Here is a 14,806-nt window from a genome sequence, read left to right on the forward strand (position 1 = left end):
GCACTCACACATGTTCTCTCCAGAAGTAATCACATCGAAAGCAATTAGTTACCTATTTGTTAAGTTTAATTACGTCTTAGAAATGTAAGTTACGTCTTTCTAAGAATGACGCACTGAAGCCACAAAATTCCAACTTTACCCGCTGCCTGGTTCGACGCGGAGCTTAGGCTGATATGTATAGACCTTACTCTAACTTTGCTCAGAATTTACTTGAAATGACGAGACAGATTTATGCCAGAGACATAAATCGGTCTCGTCAGTGACAGATTTATGTCTGTCGTGGCTGAGATCCATTTTGATGATTATAGAGTTAGCTTGCATCCTGGGGATGGACATAGGATACTTTTCGTCCCGGAAAAATCAAAAAATCCCAAGGGATTTTTAAAACCTAAGCCCACGCTAGCTTTAATTTTACCTTTACCAAACCAGAAAGACTTGGTCGCGTGACCCGAGAAATATATCGTATATAAATAATATATCTGTTAAATTTTATCTAGAACAAAATGATTGTTATGGCCATGAGCGATGAAATCTACGATAAGCCAATTCGGCATGGAAGCTGCTACAAGACTGATAAGAAATTAAATACCTAAATACATTATTACAGGCATTGGTGGGTGCCACGGACTTTTTTCACCAAAATAATGTTTTTGGACCCTATTTGACCCTTCGAAGGTTATGTTTTACTCAAAGGACGATGTTTCCGTCATTTTGAGATATTATCTCCCTTTTTCTAAGTGCGCGCAGAATATTTAAAGAAGTTTGATACAATTTTTTACGTAAACCATGTGGCGGGAATTAGCTAGTAAGACATTAATAGAGAATAGTACCTATATGCATACCCCCTAATTACAATTGATTTTAGTACAAAAGTCCCTATCACTCCTTAGTTATCTTGAACAATGTGAGATCTCAGGCTAAGATCTAAAGACCGCACTTTGATTTCAACCTCAGTCTCCACATTACCAAGTGTGGCTTAAACTATTCCGTGCGAGGTTTTCAAGACAATAGAACATTTGGGGGAGACATCTACCGCTACGTCTGTCTACGACTTCAACATGTTTTGACTTTCGTAATTCTATTAGGTTCTACCTACCTATGATAATATAGTATTTATAGCAAGTGTAAATTAAAAATTTATAACACCCCCGACAAGTGAAAGTTACTTCTGACCCAATTTTTTTGGATTATAGCTCTAAGAACACTATCGATCAAGCCACCTTTCAAACATAAAAACTAAATTAAAATCGGTACATTATTGCCACAGACAGATATACAGATACACACGTTAAACTTATAACACCCCTCTTTTTGGGTCGGGGGTCAAAAAGAGGTAGATATATTACATATACGCATGTAGTACATATACGCATCTAAATTTCTAAAGTGAAGACTGCAAACGTCGCCCCGACACCGTGCACGTTTGGCGAAACGTGCATCGAATGGTTTTGGGATTTGTGTGGTGCTGCGTGGTGGTGGTGCGTATGGCTTGCTTGGTGGCTGACTTTTCTAAAGCAATCTCTTACAACCTATCTATCGATTCAAATTGATTCTTCTACTAGATAGCTACATGCATAGATATTTGATGTTCAAACACTAATGGAATCCGTAAACAAGCTGACACACGACCTTACCTAGGTTGATAACATTTCTGGATCTGGATATGGAGTTGAAAATAATTGAAGCAATCATACGTCGAGCCGTCTTTTGAGTCAATCTCAAGCGGAAATGGATGCTATTGTGTTTGAATTAAACCCGGCTTTCGTTTGCAGTTCTGTCCGTTTGAAAATTGCTATCTTCCGTCGATTCCATCCAGCAGCGCAGAATAGATTGACTGAGTAAGATCGGAAATAGAGATTCTGGAAATGACAAGTAAACTGATAGCTTGTTCTTTAAATTCTTTATGACTTTTCTGGTTGTATAATACAGGTATACAGGCCTCGTTCACACTTCACTGTCGAGGCGACGCGACCAGTTTGTTGCAGTCGAGAGTCGAGACGCGACTGTCTTAAGCCGTATAGGCAAATAGTATCTAGATGAGTAGGCGACCCTTATTGCCAGTCATTTTCTACATTTTTATAGTTTACTAGATCAAATAAAACCCATGACTTTACCCGGGTGGATTTAAGTTTTTTTAAATCCCGATGAAAAATATTTTTCGGAATAAAAATTAGTCTATGCCCGTCTCGACGATGCAAGCTATTTCGTGTACCTCATTTTGTAATTAAAATTCGTTAATTGCATCCAATTCGCATTACTTTTCACGATAAGAATAACAGATACTCGTAGATAAAAAGACAAATAGACAGACTTTCGCATTTATAATATTAGTAGATATATGAATTTATAGTTTTGATTCATTATTATGTTATTAGTATCTAATGAAGGCTAGGTATTTCTATTGTTCGCATAAGATTCACCACTTACGTAGTAGGTAGGTAGGCATAACGGCTTTTGAACCAAATGAATAGCTTAATAATATTAATGTGCTTTGAAGTACTTCCTGCTATCATCAAAAGCAGGCAGGTACCTACCTATTGTTTTTGGCTCAATGTATCATATATTATAATATAGCCTATTAACTGATTATACTTATATAATTAATCCAGTAATATCAGCGGATATTTTGAATAAATTACTACATAATAATATTACAATTATCAAATAATTTATTCTAATATAGGTAAGGTGCCTATCTACCTATTAACACCTCTGAAAACAAAGTCTATCATCAAAATTTTATTAAAGCTTTTAAAGGCTTTGCTAATAATCGTGCGACAAGTAAGTTGGTAGCCGAGTTTTTATTGGGTAAATAGGTACTTAAATTAATTTGAGGTCAACCAACTGTGGACACTGTAACACTCAAACACTTTGTTAGTAATATTTTGTTTATTTAAATCAAACTGTTGTTATTTGGAGATTTATTTTTAAGGTTCGGGTTTAGGGAGGTACGGACCTCAAAAGGTAAAACAGAACCCTTGTAGGATCACTTTGTTGTCTGTCTGTCTATCTGTCTGTCTGTAAGTAAGATATATGATACTAATACCAAGTGGGGTATCATAATATGAAAGGGCTTTACCTGTACATTCTAAAATAGATTTTTATTATAGTAGTATTAATTCATAATAGTTTTTGATTTATCGTGCAAAATGACGAAAAAATACCCGAGCACGGAACCCTCGGTGCGCGAGTCCGACTTGCACTTGGCTGGTTTTTTTAGTTAAAGAGTTAATATGGGATTTCTAAATACCTATATCCACGCAAACGAAGTCGCGGGCATCAGCTAGTAGGTACCTAATGGAATAAAAATAAACTCTCGAGAGCGGTAGCAAGCACGTTCGCTTGTTGTCGTCGTATGGAGCAAGAATATGACGTCGGAGCGGAGTGGAAGTGAGTAGAGTTGCATCTCGAGGGGAGTTGAGGTGAGTGCAGCTGAATAGAGGTGCAACGCGCCAAGTGGCGGCTATTGCACAGTCATTGGAGAGAATCAACTGACTCTTCCACGCAGCGCGTCATAGACTGAAATCTATAGAGCGTATTTTGACTTTGCTCAGACTTAAGCTTCAAAATAACACCCCCGACAAGTGAAAGTTACAGTAATAACTAGAAAAGAGCTGATAACTATCAAACGGCTGAACCGATTTTCTTAAATTGTAGCTAAGAACACTCTCGATCAAGCCACCTTTCAGACAAAAAAAAACTAAATTAAAATCGGTTCATCAGTTTAGGAGCTACGATGCCACAGACAGATACACAGATACACAGGTACACAGATACACACGTCAAACTTATAACACCCCTCTTTTTGGGTCTATATTATATCTCCACATCTACATAGCCACTATCCCATACATTTTAAACACCGCGACCGCATCCGCGATTCATATGTGAACACGCCCTTAGAGGCTTAGTCTAACATAGAACAAGATTATGCAGTAATAAACTCTAGTCGTAAAGCACCGTTTAGAGGGAAGGTATGTTACCCGTTTCTCCCTATATTCGTTAATCTGTAGACACATTATTTCCAAGTTACACACACATTGCGGGCACTGAGGTGTAATTTGCGCTAATTGCACGCCATTTTGTACTAATAAATCACAATTATTAGTATTAACGAATTAAGAACCTACACTTTATCCTTTAACGGCTGATATGAATAAATAAATAGTCAATCTATCTGTAAACTGTCGATTAGTTACTTAGCAACGTCCTAAGTAGGTACCTAACTTATCGATAGATTAAAGATAGATTGATCATTAATTTCAGCTGTAAGCATGTCGTAAGCGATAAAGGATTGTCTACTCGTCACTGTGCAGATATCTAGTGAGACATCATAGTGACTTGTTTAATTTAGTATTATTAGGTAGGTGCCTAGCTAAAAATATGCTGGATTATTATTTATTACCCCGTAGATATAACATTTCTATTACTTACATTCTGTGGTTAGAACAGCAGTACAATGTTAACCACACTCAAATAACAAGACTGTACCTACCTACTTACTAAAGAAAACATTACGATGAAGGATACCACTATGTTTAGCTCTGTTCAGTTAATATACCTATAGCAACAAAACATCAAAATTTTGCATTGGTAAACAATTTTTTGGAAAGAAAAGTAGCCTATATCACTATGTCTATACAAAAAAACGACGTCAATTCATAGCTCTGTTACGGCGTTATTGAACGACAAATGCATGAAAAATAGTATGCTATCCCGCGGGAACTGTTAATTATTTCGGGAGAAAAAGTAGCCTATGTCCTTCCCCGGAATGTATCCTAAGTCTGCACTAAATTTCATTAAAATCGGTTTAACGGTTGAGCCGTGAACGTACATACAGACAGACAGACAGACACACTTTCGCATTTATAATATTATTAGTATGGACTATTATAGCGACCGATAATAATATATAGGTACCTCCCTTTTATTTCCTACACCGTGGGAATTTCGAAAACCCCGGCCTTATTCCTTGTCTACATTGTAAAAGAAACCTCTATGCAAAATTCAGCTTTCTAGATCCAGTCCAAAGGTTCAGTAGGTATTAGGTCAGTCAGTAAGTGAGTCAGGGATTTTCTTTTTATATAAATATAAATTTATCATGTTGATTAAAATGTGTTCAATTTAATTCTATTAAGTTTTTGTTAGATAGAGCACGTTTTATGTTGGTATATTGTTTTGAACAAAAGATATATAATTTAATATATTAAAAAAAATGTCGCAATGTTTGTGATATGAGTATAGGTTGCTGTTCTCATAATCACTAAATTATAAAATATAAAAATTAAATAAAAACAACATTTTTCTGAATTAAGTATATTTCTAAAGGATTTTTGTTATAACTTCTATGTATATAAAGTTATATTTTTGCCTTTCCAGAGAAGTGTCGAATTTGAGTTATTTAGACTCTTTTGAAGGCACTTATGTATGAATGAGTAAACACAATATTATCCACGTGACTAAAGTTTTCCTTCTCCTCTTCAACTAAGAATTAACCTATGGAATTAACCTTGTTGTAAAAGTAATTACGAAGTTCCGAACTACAAGCAAGTCCTTTGAGATTTCAGTTTGCCCTTACATTTGTATTCGTACAAAATTATATGACCTAGTGTTAATTCTTATGGTAGTGTCCGAATGAACCTTAGATTTTGTCTTCGGTTACCTTAGGCCAAAAATTCCTATTACCTCCCCTGCCTAACGTTTCTAGCAAGCGACGTAATTGAAACTGTTAAAAATGTGCGGGAATTAAATTACCTACCTACCTTGATGAAAATCTATACTAATATTATAAAGAGGAAACCTTTGTATTTTTGTATGTTTGTATTGAATAGGCTTAAAAACTACTGGACCGATTTCAAAATTTATTTTACCATTACTTAGAGGGATTCTTCCGAATCCGTATAGGCTATATTTTATCCCGGAAAATAGAAAAAATAAATGTCCACCCGTGCGAAGCCGGGGCGGGTCGCTAGTACTTTATAAATTGACATTATTTCGAAGTATTACATATTAATAATGGCTAGTTCAACAAGATAAAACAAAATCGCTTATCGCTTTCAGCCGTCGATATTGGTACATACGATGTTAGTACCTATTTACCTTTTTCCTTTCTTAGCCAATCTCTAACTAAATTTCGTATAGGATTATTAAACCTTCGTCTTTGACTTCGGCCAGAAATCAATCTTCGGTCAGACATTAATACCTACTTGGTCTATTTGTGGTTTCCGCGCAATAAGACGTTAACTCAGCAAACTTCATAATAGAGAGCATACCTAGCAATTATGGTTGACATACACGCATTGGGATTTGCTTAAAAACGTTGTCTTGAGCATGTTTATTGGTATTGTTCTAGATTTGGCATGGAAACATCACTACCCAATACCCATGTTATCATAAATACGAAAGAGTGTCTGTTTGTTAGTCTGTCCTCTTCTTATGAGGTCGATCAAACATGGAAAATAATGATCTGTCTAAAAGAATAGGTACCTTAAAGCAAAAACATAAGTAGGTAAGTAGGTATACCATAAATATTACATAGAATCGTAACACATACCTAAATGCACAGAAATTCCATTTAGATAATCTAGCAAGATTGGGTATTTCTGACGTATGTAGTATGTACCTACCTACATTTGTTTCCCATTGAAAACGCGATTTTGATCTTTAACATTGCATTGATGTTAGCTCATTCATATAAGTCCGATACGATCTGTTTACGTCATTATTGCTTTGAATGCTTCTGAAGTTCAAGCATCGAGATATTGTTAAATCCTATTAAATCCTCTAGGAATACTAATGTGTATTGGATAATTATCAATCTAATATTCGATAGTATAATTTATTCAAACCAAAATACCGATAGATTTCAGAGATCAATTATTTATTATTATCAACATCGTTAGCAGACTACACGTTTCTGTATTTGGCCTCGTGCCCTGTTCACACCCGTAGCACAGTATAAGGAGACACACAGTACCTACTCCGACGCCTTTGATCTCGTGGTAAATGACGACCACAACGGCTCTGCCATGACTCTGTCATGGTCGCTCCCTTACCGCACGATTGCTCTGTCTAGATGGTCTACGTCGAACCTCTGACCGGCAAACAACTTGGACTTCTTGGGTAAAAGTTGATTGTATCCGGGAAGTGAAAGTCGACGTTTCAATTAATTGCATGCAGCCTTGCCGACTGATCAACCAATCGCATGTACCCATTCGCCAGTCAATCGCGTCAATCGATTTCATTTCGACCTTTTGGCTTCATCCTATACTACCTACAATTATCCTTACTCTATGCCCGTAGTATACCTACCTATTGTTCAACTATTTCCAAGTTTGGGGATCTGGAGATCTGTAACCTGAAATCTTCTCATGTAACATTATATTGCCAATGAAAATTAGAATCTGCGTTGCTAGTGATCTAAGAAACGGAGTTTTCTTAACAGAATGAATGAGTTCACTCTCTTTGTGTAATGTTAACTAATTAATAAAGTTAGCTGATTGATGAAAGTTTATTTTTGGACTTTGTTTGTTCCGTTTGAGTATCTTGAAAAACACATACTGTCAGATTGATTGAAAACAGAATAACATTAGTGATTTGTATATATCGAGTGTGGAGTTGAAAAACTAATAAATTTTATGTGAGCCGACCATGGACGTAGCCGACACCAATGTATTGGCGATTTCGGACAGAGTTTAATACGTCATGAAATTGTATTTCAAAATTGGATTCCAGATCAAACGTGTAACTGTTAGTCATGCGTTTTTGTTTGAGGATTTTAATTTGATTGTGGGTGTGAATAGTTTAGTGGGGAGGGTATGGATCCTAGAAATGGTCGCTAATTATTATCTATGGGCCTCATAAGAAAGCTCAGAGTCACTCAGCGGACGATGGAGAGAGCTACTTATGCTTGGAGTTTTTCTACGTTATCAAATCAGAATAAGGAGATCAGAAGAGTAGAAGTACCAGAGTAACTGACATACTCGTAGCTGTTACAAATTATGTCACGTATTTTTTTAAAAATTGGTACATCTATCACACGTTAAGTCTGTGCGAATAACTACACAGCAGGTCAATGCTCGCATACCACGGATATTCAGTCTTACAATTTTATTATTGTGCAGCGTAAAGCAATTTTCCAATCCACATCATGATCCTTATTTCATACAAAAGCAAAGGAATGCCTCTGTAGAAACAATCAGAAACTAAAGCTCTGCTTTTTATTCAATATTAGACAAAACTAAAGCTGGTGATGCCTACAACGTCGACTTTGTGGATAGATTTTTAAAATCCTGCGGTAACTCTTAGATTTTCCAGCATAAAAAGTAGCCTAGATGTTATATCTTTTCCAAATTTCAGCCAAATCATTATGGTCATAATGGTGTTACGAAGTAATCAAGTTCCAAACATCCAAGCTTTTACATATTAAAAAGTGAGATAGTATTGTAAATACCTACCTATAACAAACAATAAAAACAAAATCTTCTTCAGTAGAGCGAGCATGTTCCTAGTTTTGGCGAGGGTCCGGAAATGAAAAAATTGATAACGTCACATAACATCATCTATTGACTGAACTCTCAAACCGCTGGGACTAGCAACTTAGAGATTTTGCACTGACGTTTTCTAATATTGTATTCGCGTAGCAGAGGATTTTCTGATTTTCTCCTAAGCAAAGCCGTAGGGAGTTAGTTAAATAATTAAACGTGATTACTCCTTCACGTCTATATAATAATCACATCGAGAAGCACGATCTAATAAAGGTGCGCCAACGCAACTATCCACATTATCATCATAGTCAACCTTTAGACGTCCACACTGCCAGAGATAGGTATCTTGTAGGGACTTCCACACGCTATGGTCTTGCGCCGCCTGAATCCAGCGGCTCCCTGCGACTCGTTTGATGTCATCACCTAGTCGGCGTGAGAGTAACTCCATAGAGCGTCTTGTCGTGCAGGGCAAGGTGGAGGGCACCAGAGGGCGAGGAAGGTCGCCCATGCGATGGACCGACCAAATTAAAGCTGCTGTGGGCGGTCCCTTGCACGAGTGTACCAGGCTGTCAGCCAGCAGGGAGAAGTGGCGAATGCTCGTGAGGCGTGTAACATCTGCCCTCAAAGACGTTGCTTCATGATGACCACGACCGCTCTGTCAAGAGTGACACGACAAAGAAGAAGTCGGAGTCTGCCAACAGTGGGTTCTCGGGAGCATGATCACTATTTTAGCACCTAGGGGCTCAGACTCTTGTCGGTTTTTCTAACTATGTGTCATGTTAGATACTTACTTTGGTTCTCCTACGTATCTCCTCATTTCCGATTTGATCACGTAAAGGAACTCCAAGCTCTCTCTATTGCCCGGCTGAGTGACTCTGAGCCTTCTTATAAGTTCCACAGTCAGTGAACATGTCTCGGATTCATATGATATCATTGGCAATATGAACTGTTCGAAAATTTTGATCTTCAAGCACTGAGTGGACGAAAATACATCTCGAAACTTCCCGAACGCGGCCCATGCAAATTAATGTGGGATAATTTGTATCTCAATAGTGAACATAGTGACACATTTTCCACACTCCATACTTCGCCTGACCGCTACAGTGTTTACAGTTTACCTCATAAAATAAAGTTCAGTTAAGTGCGTAAGTACTTTCAGTTTTATGAGGTCACTATTCACACTCGCACCGCACGTTGCTGAGGTAATATTTATTCTTATGGGGATTGATGTGTTCCAGTGTTTATATTTTTCTTTTTGAATCTTTAATTTTGGCCGTATTAATTTTTGAAAGAAAGAAAGAAGAAAGAAAATTAATTTATTCACCTTTTTGAAGTAAGTACCTACCTGCCGAGCAATTGTTTGCTTTACGGGTTTGTTTAATATCTAAATTAAAAAAAAATTAATTTACTTATGTCTGCTTTTTCTTAGCTCATAATATTATTATCAAAAGCTAAATAATTTACTTCTTTCGTCTGTCTGTTTGTCCTGGCTAAATGAGAAAGGCTGAGCTTTTTTAATGGGTCTTTCGGAGACAGGTAGAGGGCTATGCAAAAAATAATTTAGGCTACATTTTTTTCCGGAAAAACAAAGGGATCTTACGGGATTTTTAAAACCTTAATAAACGCGTATGAAGTCTCAGATAAAAGCTCCAACAATATGTTGGTATGCGGACCCGCTTTTATACCTCATGGAATTAAGTGGCTTTCGGGTTTGGTGCACATGTTCCGAAAGTTCGTGTCATAAAAGTAAATTAAATAGTTAGTTGCCTATAATACGACTATTTATATTTCAACGGCTTATACGAAGAAACCGGTCGGTGTAAAGAAACATAAGTAAGTACCTTCGGTTCGGTTCAGCTTCGGTTGGTAACAGAATGAAAATAAATAATCGTTGACAAACCTTTGGATCCTATTTATTCTGAATGATGGGAACTGACATAAACGAAAATTTGCCGAGATTTGTTTTGAAGTTGAGTTGTCTTGAAGGAGAGACTATGCTAGAATAAACGAAATCGGTCTGACATTTGCACTTAATATCTCAATAATGTTCAAAAGCTTTATGACTACTTAACAGAGCTCTCTCCGTCACTTACTCCATACAATCGTAGTTCCCATTTCATTTGAATATTAAGCAACCAAAGTCCATGAAATTTTGCAGACATAGTCTAGAAACTAATATCTGTGTCTGTGGTGTTTTAGATTTTTCTAAAAATATGTAGTTTTAAAATTACAGGGGCTCAAAGATTTGTATTTTTCTTTAAAAAAAGGCCCAACTTTGTGCTCGTTTTTCTAGACAACGAAGCAATTTAATGAAATTTGGAAAAACCACAGACCTAGAAAATTTAATGAATATTATGTAGTAAAAAAATTATCGTTATATATTTTATATTGTTATAATTATGTGGGAACTACGAAAACCAGAAATTACACCCAGAAATCTTGAAAATTTCGTGCTGTCTCGATTTGTGCAAGCGGGGTGGTGAAGTGCGGGGGACGACACGTGAAACTGACAGAAACGGACAGTCTAAACACACGGGCCACATTTAGACTGCACCCGACTCCAAACTTGTCGATAGGTCTAACTAAATACATTTCAACTTGCGTTAGACGTATGCGTTACCTACTGAGACGTTGCCTGTAGATAAAAATATGTCTCATGTTTGCTGGCAATAGCGTATGCATCAAACCCTGCAAGTTGCAACTCTCTTGCAACCTATTCCTCACGCAATACGCACAGCTTTAATATTATAATTTTTGACAATGTATACTATATGTAATGCCATATCACAGGGTCACTCTCTGATTTATTGCTAACAATTTACTTCCAAATGCAAAGAAATCTAAGTGTGTTGAATTCACACTGCCCAATACCAGGACCTTAAATGACATAAATTCATTGATAAATAATCATATGTTGAAAATAAAGGAGAACCCCGTGTTTCTCGGTATAATGTTAGATGCAAAGCTTCTATGGAACACCCACATATCAACACTTGATGGTAAACTTAGCTCTGCTGCTTACACTGTTAGAAAAATTCGACAGGTACTGACGTGGAAACTGCAAAAATTGTATATTTTGACTATTTTCATTGTATTATGTCTTACAGACTCTTGCTATGAGATAAAGCGGTAGATATTGAGAAAAAATGTATTACAGAAAAGGACAGGACGTGCAATTTATAATGTAAAACCGCGCGCTGCCATACATTAAAAATATAAGGAAATAAGTACCTTATCTATTATCTTATAGTAGCTTCTAAACATATTTACAACTAGCTAATGCCCGCAGCTTCGCTCGCGTGGATTTAGGTTTTTAAAAATCCCGATCCTTTCATTTCCCAGAACAAAAGTTGCCTCTCCGTAATAGCCCGTCCCCGGGATGCAACTTGTTTCTGTATCACGTAAGAATATTTAATCGGATTATCCTTTTCAAATCCCGAGGGATCACCAGGATTTAGGAATGCAATTTCTTACAGCATCAGGGTTGAGGTCAACGACAAAGTGTTTACTTGGTATAGATACCTTCAATATCAATTAATAATCGACACTTTTTAAATCCCATTAGCTTTAGTAGTCAGGTCCCCTGCAACATCAGGATTGAGGAGTTGGAATCCAAATTTTTTATTGAACAATGTCGCAAACTTTCTTTATCGATTAAAAAAACTACCCAAAATTACGCAGTTAGGTTACCTGCCAAATTTCATGGTTTTGAGTCAACGGGAAGTACCCTAGAGGTTTTCTTGACACACACGACAGACAGAGAGATAGACAACAAAGTGATCCTATAAGAGTTCCGTTTTTCATTTTGAGGTACGAAACCCTAGAAAACGTAGGAACGGCATTCCGAACCAGTGGTAAATTTTTCTGACCATCCAAAAACACTTTGAAGTTTACCTAAAAGTTTACAGGAATAAAAATTTATCATTGTATTCCATTCCATTTCATTCTATTCCATTCTGTTCAAAGATAAATAGATAATAAAAATATTTGTCACCGAAACAATAATTTACGATACATCGACCAATATCAATTTTACTGATGACAATCTGACTATTACCAAAGTGAACGACTACTATAATATCTATTATATACGACTAACATAATATGTATTATAAATTGTGTGCCGTTTGCATTCTCACTAGGTTCTCATTAAGTTTGTTTTATTTGGTTAAACTTTCTGGCATTTATATTGTTATGACGTTTAATTGGCAAACAGTCTGTTTATTGGCTGAAACTCAAAAATTCAGCCAATCACAACAAAGAAAATATTGTAATAATGATTGATGCAGCTTTCTGTAATTGAAAACAAAATATTTGACATTAACTTGAATGTGACAGTGTTTTCCGAATAGGGTTGCCAGAGGCCCCGTATTTTACTGGTTACCCCGTATGTCAGGATAGAGAAACCGGTAATTATGAAAATAAAATACGGGGCAAATAAAACTAAATATTTTTAGGGTTCCGTAACTCAAAAGCAAAAAAAACTCTTATAGGATCACTTCGTTGTCTATCAGTCTGTCTGTCTTTCCGTCTGTCCGTCTGTCCATCTGTCCTTCTATCCGTCTGTCATGTGTTCATGAACAAATATTAGTATTTTCAATTTTCAAAGTAAGATAACTACATATATCAAGTGGGTTATCATATGAAAGGGCTTTACCTGTTCATTCTAAAACAGATTTTTATTTATTTTTATGCATATTTTTTTTAATGCATAACAGTTTTTGATTTCTCGTGTAAAATGTCGAAAAAAATACCCGAATCGGAACCCTCGGTGCGTGAGTCTGACTCGCACTTGGCTGGCGAAACCGAACACTGACGTTATGTCCAGTAGAAAAAATATTTTCCTTTTGCGGCAATGCGTAGCCGAAACCCACTCGATATTGATCATGGTCGTAGCCAAGGCGGCGGGGCTTGGTTTGAGGATGTTAGCCTTTTTTTATACAAGTTAGCCCGTGACTTTAATCTTTTCTAGTGGTAAGTGATGATGCAGTCTAATTTCTTGGCCGTTAGGGCCATACTAACCATATAACTAGCCATGACCGAAGCCTCCCACCAGACCAGAAATTTAGAAATGGCGACTGCGCCTGGGAAGCCGTCAAAAACCTAAGCCTAAAATAATACTTACACTATTTCTTGCATTTGCTTACCAATTTTTTTTTGGAAATATATCAAACATTTCGCGCTCACTTCACTCGCGCTTTGAATTTGTATTACTTGGTGTAAGCCCCGCAATTTCGTTTGCATGAATTTAGAGTTTTAAAAATTCCGTGGGGGATTTTCCGGGCTAAAAAGTTTATGTCTGGGATGCAAGTTACCTCTGAATAGTAAGTACCAAAATTTTGGTAAAGAAGATGGGCCGTGAAAGGGTAACAAATAGATAGGCAAATAGATATACTGTCGTATTTGTAATATTAGTATGGATAGGGAGCTTTAAAAATAAAATCTTGCTATGGCTAAACTCGTTTCCCTTTCACTTTAATTCTTTCTGTAATTGAACCAAAAACACTTACGCTCACTGCGCTCGCGCTTTTTTATTGTTGTATTTTATCTCACTGTCAAATTGAAAGGCGAAATTCCACTAACCAGGTAATTAGCCCATAAAGTTGAGCGAATGTTTTTTTCCTCATGACAGGATTCAGTTCCGGCCCTGATAAAACCTCTCCCGAAATCGATTCCTGGCTACGGCCATAGTATTGATACTGTGAAGGTGGAATTACAAGTTAAATGTAAATTTAAGTTAAAATGCAAAGATTGTATGCATGAAATGTATAACATTTTGCTTTACAAAACTAGAGTTTTTAAAAGCTATTTAAATAAATAAATCTTTTATTTAAAATCACATTGCAAACACAGTTCACCAATCAAGACACGGCAACATACAGAGAAAAAATACAAAACTTACAAATAAACTGAAATATCTAAATAGGCTTTCCATGCATTTCAGAGAGAACCACCGCCTATTTCTTCAAATACTTCAAATTTTTAAATTTCTTCAAATCTAAACCCCGTATTTTTGATGGTGGTAGCCTGTAAATCAAAAAGAGGCAGGTGGCAACCCTACTTGCCACATGACATTACAGAATGAAAAATTGTTTTCATTACTCGGTAAGCCTACTGCCATAGTTTCACAGAAAGTGTGACGGTAGTTGTGACCTCTGATTGGTCGACTCTCTTTCACTATTTGCTAAAATTGATGATTGCAACAACAATTTTTTCTTTTTTGTAATCAAAAACAGAACACGGACGTCATACAGGTTGACTAATTGCAATCATTTCTGACCGGCTAACATTGTTCCGCTAGTGGCTCAAACTCACTGTCG

At 36.6% G+C, this 14,806-nt stretch overlaps 1 protein-coding gene across 3 annotated transcripts in view; it reads right to left on the minus strand.

Moving 5' to 3' along the window:
• LOC123865678 (orexin/Hypocretin receptor type 1-like) overlaps window positions 1-14,806 on the minus strand; it is a 71,640-nt gene that overhangs the window by 42,761 nt on the left and 14,073 nt on the right. The window contains exons 1-2 of one of the 3 annotated variants that reach the window (XM_045906872.1): window positions 7,017-7,026; window positions 1,288-1,293 (exon numbers count right to left, since the gene is read on the minus strand). The exons of the other annotated variants lie outside the window; for them this stretch is intronic. The gene's annotated coding sequence lies outside the window, so the exon portion shown is untranslated. Of the gene's footprint in view, window positions 1-1,287; window positions 1,294-7,016; window positions 7,027-14,806 lie in introns of those variants that run through there. 3 annotated transcript variants of the gene reach the window in all.

This window comes from Maniola jurtina, chromosome 5 (genome assembly GCF_905333055.1).
Source record: "Maniola jurtina chromosome 5, ilManJurt1.1, whole genome shotgun sequence".
In the NCBI taxonomy this organism is placed as follows: Eukaryota; Metazoa; Arthropoda; class Insecta; order Lepidoptera; family Nymphalidae; genus Maniola; species Maniola jurtina.